This window comes from Eretmochelys imbricata, chromosome 1 (genome assembly GCF_965152235.1).
Source record: "Eretmochelys imbricata isolate rEreImb1 chromosome 1, rEreImb1.hap1, whole genome shotgun sequence".
NCBI lineage: Eukaryota > Metazoa > Chordata > Testudines > Cheloniidae > Eretmochelys > Eretmochelys imbricata.
This window is the reverse complement of record NC_135572.1, coordinates 3,756,351-3,762,350: the sequence shown is the minus strand read 5'-3', so window position 1 is coordinate 3,762,350 and position 6,000 is coordinate 3,756,351.

Here is a 6,000-nt window from a genome sequence, read left to right as displayed (position 1 = left end):
CTCTCTCACAGAGGGGCGGTGACCGACCAACCGACCTGACCCTCCCTGTCCGGCGCGTTTCCCCCTCCATGCCTGGCTGGGACCCCGGGATGGACCTGCCTCTCCTGGTACCTCTCGCCATGTCTTCCCAAGGCAACATGTGGGGGGATGCAAGGTCACATACCCCGATGTGAGGATGTGAGGCAGCGGGGAGGGGGGAGTGTTGACCTGGGAATGTGCCCTGGGGATGGGAGACCTGAGAGCCTGTCCCCTGAGCCGGGATGGGGAGGGGGAGGTAACACCTCTATGGGGGAATGTGAACAGAGGCGGCAGCAGGGAACCTGCTGGGGGGGTTTAGTTTCAGTTTGGGGCTGGGTGGAGGAACACAGGGAACCCCAGGGCTGGGGTCTAAGCTCCCTGCTCCCCCAGAAGGACTTGACTGAGGGGTCCTGGGTGTACCCACAAGCTCTGTTTTGGACTGTGTTCCTGTTGTCCAATAAACCTTCTGTTTTACTGGCTGGCTGAGAGTCTCAGTGAATCCCAGGAAGAGGGGTGCAGGGCCTGGACTCCCCCACACTCCGTGACACCCCCCCACAGGCAGATTTCTGCCAGGGTTCACACCAGTATCTGGCCAGCAGCAGCCTTTCAGCACAGTGCAGAAGGGAAGGGACAGGAGCTGCTTCCAGCCGCAGGAGAGTAGGAGGGGGTAGAAGGGATAAGAACATAAGATCGGCCATAATGGGTCAGACCAAAGGTCCATCTAGACCAGTACCCTGTCTACCGACAGTGGCCACTGCCAGGAGCCCCAGAGGGAGTGAACAGAACAGGGAATCATCAAGTGACCCATCCCCTGTTGCTCATTCCCAGCTTCTGGCAAACAGAGGCTAGGGACACCATCCCAGCCCATCCTGGCTAATAGCCCTTGATGGACTGATCCTCCATGAAATTATCTAGTGCTTTTTTTATCCCTGTTACAGTGTTGGCCTTCTCAACATCCTCTGGCAAGGAGTTCCACAGGTTGACTGTGCCTTGTGTGAAGAAATACTTCCTTTTGTTGATTTTAAACTTGCTGCCTATTAATTTCATTGGGTGACCCCTAGTTCTTGTGTTATGAGAAGGAGTAAATAGCACTTCCTTACTTACTTTCTCCACACCAGTAAAGATTTTATAGACCTCTATCATATCCCCCCTAAGTCGTCTCTTTCCCAAGGTGAAAAGTGTCAGTCTTATTAATCTCTCCTCATTTGGAAGCCGTTCCATCCGCCTCATCATTTTTTTGCTCTTTTCTGTATCTTTTCCAATTGCAATATATCTTTTTTGAGATGGGGCGACTACATCTGCACACAGGATTCAAGATGTGGGCGTACCATGGATTGATATAGCGGCAATAGGATATTTTCTGTCTTGCTATCTATCCCTTTCTTAAAGATTCCCAATATTCTGTTTGCTTTTTTGATGGCCGCTGCACACTGAGCGGATGTTTTCTGAGAACTAGCCACAGTGATGCCGAGATCTGTTTCTTGAATAGTAACAGCAAATTTAGACCCCATCATTTTATAGGTATACTTGAGATTATGTTTTCCAATACGCAGTACTTTGCATTTATCATCATTGAATTTCTTCTGCCATTTTCTTTTCCAGTGGCCCAGTTTTGAGAGATCCCTTTGTAGCTCTTCGCAGTCTATCTAGGACTTACCTATCTTGAGTACTTTTCAGAGTAACAGCCGTGTTAGTCTGTATTCGCAAAAAGAAAAGGAGTACTTGTGGCACCTTAGAGACTAACCAATTTATTTGAGCATGAGCTTTCGTGAGCTACAGCTCACTTCATCGGATGCATACCGTGGAAACTGCAGCAGACTTTATATATACACAGAGAATATGAAACAATACCTCCTCCCACCCCACTGTCCTGCTGGTAATAGCTTATCTAAAGTAATCATCAGGTTAGGCCATTTCCAGCACAAATCCAGGTTTTCTCACCCTCCACCCTCCCACACAAATTCACTCTCCTGCTGGTGATAGCCCATCCAAAGTGACAACTCTATCTTGAGTAGTTTTGTATCATCTGCAAATTTCGCCACCTCACTGTTTACCCCTTTTTCGAAATCATTTATGAATCTGTTGAATCGGACTGGTCCCCGAATAGACCCCTGGGGGACACAACTATTTCCCTCTCTGCATCCTGAAAACTGACCATTTATTCCTGCCCTTTGTTTCCTATATTTTAACCAGTTACCAATCCATGAGAGCACCTTCCCTCTTATCCCATGACAGCTTTCTTTGCTTAAGAGCCTTTGGTGAGGGACCTTGTCAAAGGCTTTCTGAAAATCTAAGTACAATCTATCCACTGGATCCCCTTTGTCCACATGCTTGTTGACCCCCTCAAAGAATTCTCGCAGATTGGTGAGGCGTGATTTCCCTTTACAGAAACCATGTTGACTCTTCCCCAACAAATTATGTTCATCTATGTGTCTGACAATACGGTTCTTTACTATAATTTCAACCAGTTTGCCTGGTACTGAAGTCAGGTTTACCGGCCTGTAATTGCCGGGATCACCTCTGGAGCCCTTTTTTAAACATAGGGGTCACATTAGCGATCCTCCAGGCATTTGGTGCAGAAGCTCATTTAAATGATAGGTTACAGGCTAAGTTAGTAGTTCTGCAATTTCACATTTCAGTTCCTTCAGAACTCTTGGGTGAATCCCATCTGGTCCTGGCGACTTATTACTGTTTAGTTTATCAATTTGTTCCAAAACCTCCTCTAATGACACCTCAATCTGGGACAGTTCCTCAGATTTGTCATCTACAATGAATGGTTCAGGTTTGTGAATCTCCCTCACATCCTCTGCCATGAAGATGACCTGGCTCGTGTCTTTGCAGAGCTCATCTTTTCTCTTTGACAGCTGCCCTCTCCCCCTACCTCCCACAACCCCCGCATTCCCTTGGGCGGAAGCAGCTTCTTCCTTCCTGCCTGCCCGGTATCAAAAGGCATCTAAACCTTCAAGGCTGCTGCTGGCCACCGATGTAACCAAGCTGCCTCCTGTCCCCCAGCTGCAGCACGAGCAGGAAGGGGTTAAACCCTAAGACTTCATTGTGCACCAGGACCCTGGGAACCTGACTGCAGGGGCTTCAGCAAACCAGGGCAGAGAGGTGGCTGAGAGGGGAGGGTGCCTAGGGGACAGAGCAGCCCAGCACCCCTAGGGGCAGGATCCAGGGCGGGGAGTTCGGGCGTGAAGATGTTGCTAAGCCCAGCCCGGGGCAGCGTGGGGAGGAAGGAGCCTGATGGCCAGGCTGCTAATGAGGGGCTGGTTCTCCACACAGTGCTGGGGGGGATATGGAGGATCAGTAGGGCTGGGGGGGGTGAAGGGGCAAAGCAGGGAGAGGACATGGGGTTTAGCCAGCACATAGTGGGGTCTGAGCTGAGGGACCAGCATGGGGAGCAATTGGTCCCATGTGCTGCATCTTCGCACTGCCACCAGCCTTGCACACCCACCCGCATCGTCGGGCAATAGACCCCACCCCCCGACTCACCGCAGGAAGGCAGGCATGTGGGAAGCAGGGATCTGGCCAGCAGCAGAACCTGCTGGTATGGATGGGGGGAGATAGAAAATTCAGGACAATATGCCTGTTTGAAGAAAAAGTCAGGACACCTGCAGGAGGGATTAAATACAGGACTGTCCCTTTAAAAACGGGACATCTGGTCTCCCTGCGCCGACTGCAGCTGCAGTTCCCCGGAGCAGAGCTACCAGTGCGGCTAGGCTTAAAATGCTGCCCCGGCGCAGCTGCACCGCTGTGGTGCGTTAGTAGAGACGCTCTGTGTGACGAAGTAGGACTGTTCTTAATGCTTTCTCTGAATAGTGTGGGGGTGCCTCAGTTTCCCCTGGGCAGTTCTTAAGTCTGTAGGTGGTGGGGTAAGGGTGTATGATCATTGCAGAGCCCTAGAGGGCAGGTGTGTGCAGGGGTCTGGACACAGAGAATGGCCGACACCCTGTTTCCTGGCAACTGATGGCCTGGGCCCTTCCCCCCCTGCAAGGTGAAAGCTGAAGGGTTGGAGAACAAAGGAATCAGGTGCCCTCCTGGCCCGGGAAAGGGACAAAGCCCAGAGGAGGAGGGGCTGGGGGGAGTTTCAGTTGGGGGCTGGCTGGAGACATGGAGTGAAGGGCAGACGGGGTTGTCTGGCTCACTGCCTCCCAAAATGGACCCGGCTGAGGGGTCCTGTTCTCTGCACCTACAAGCTCTGTGTTAGACCATGTCCCTGTCGTCTAATAAACCTCTGTTTTCCTGGCTGGCTGAGAGTCCCGTCTGACTGCGGAGTTGTGGGGCAGGACCCTCTGGCTTCCCCAGGAGCCCCGCCTGAGCGGACTCACTGTGGGAAGCGCAGGGAGGGGCAGAGGATGCTGAATGCTCCGAGGTCAGACCCAGGAAGGTGGAAGCCGGGTGAGCTGTGTGTCCTGCAGACAGGCTGCTCCCCGAGAGGAGACTTCCCCAGAGTCCTGACTGGCTTCATGGGGAACAGTTCCAGAGCATCGCCCAGGGACTCCGTGACACTCTGCGCTGATGCGGGAGAGCTCTCCCGCCAGCATAGTTAATCCTTCTCCCTCAGATGTGGTAGCCATGTCTACATAGGGGGTCAGGTTGGTATATCTATGTCACTCACAGGTGTGGACTTTTCACCCCCCTGGGCAACGTGGTTATCCCGATATAGGTCTGTAGTGCAGACTAGAGCTTAATTGAGATTGGCTTCACATACTTAGGACCAAATCCTGAAAAAATTTGCAACTATACTCAGGTGAGTATTTTCATAAATGTCAATGGGAGTTGCTCATGAATGAGTTTACGTGTCTACTTGAGGGTTGGTTGGGTCAAGATGTCAGCGCCAGTAGGATCCAGCAGGAGGATTGTGGATGAAAGAGGTTCTGCTCTCACACCATGACTAACCGGGTGTGACTCCGCAGTAGTGAGTGTGAAACTGGGGTAAGTGCCAGAAGAACCAGTCCTGTGGCTGCTTTAACTCACGTTCACAGTCACCGCTGGCGCCCTGAGAGCAACTGTAGCACACACGCGGAGGAGAGATTCTGCTGTGGACAGCAACACCAGGAGGGCGCGCCCTGCGTCACCTGGGGCCAGAACCGTCCGAACCATCGTCCCTCTTCTGGAATGGAGATGTTACGTCACAGGGGCAGTACGTAACTTGTCGTGGGTCACCAGTGTGGTAAAATGTTCGGCTGTGTGTGTCTGTGTTCTCGCTGTGTCCTTCCCAGCTCTGCGCAGACAGCTGGCCCAGCAGACCTCGAGCGAACAACCCAATGACCACAAGATCCCTTAAGGTACGAAAGCACCCAGCCAGGTTTATTGTCGATGAAGCATGTTACTACTATCCCGCGGACCCTACCGGACCACTAAGGCATGTCTGCCTGTTACAGTGAACCAGCTCAGTGAACAGCGGGACTTTCCGTTCCTCCCTAGGCTAGACAGAGACACTCCCTTTGAGGCTCCATTTCATACATCAATACAAACAAGATACATATTGCTCCTCTAATGTAGTTAATTGACACCCTCTGACATAGCCGGTTACCACTGATCACCTTGTACATCTCTATCCATCACACTGTCATCCTGACCTTATCTTTAGGATGGGTCACCAGGTTCCTCTTATCTTTAGGGGATGTGTTGGTATCAAGATGTTCTTGTACCACTCTTCTGGAATGTGTTTGAGTGAGTGCCCTCTGCCCAGCACCCTTTAGAAATGTGTGGCTTTGAAATGTCAGCCCTGTGCTTGCCAGATTCTGTGAGCAGGGCCTGCCTCTAGCTCACAGCCTAATTTTCCTTTATATCAAAAAAGTTTTGACCATTACTTTAGCCCAGGCCTCAGGCCTCATACTAGGCCTCTAATACAAGGGCTTATGTCTCAGACTCTCTTCCTACTACAGTTCCACGGTACGAGAGTGTTTCTGGATTTACGTTCACGCATGACAGGCAGTTGTCACACAACAAAGTTTTTGATGGTATCTGTGATTCTCT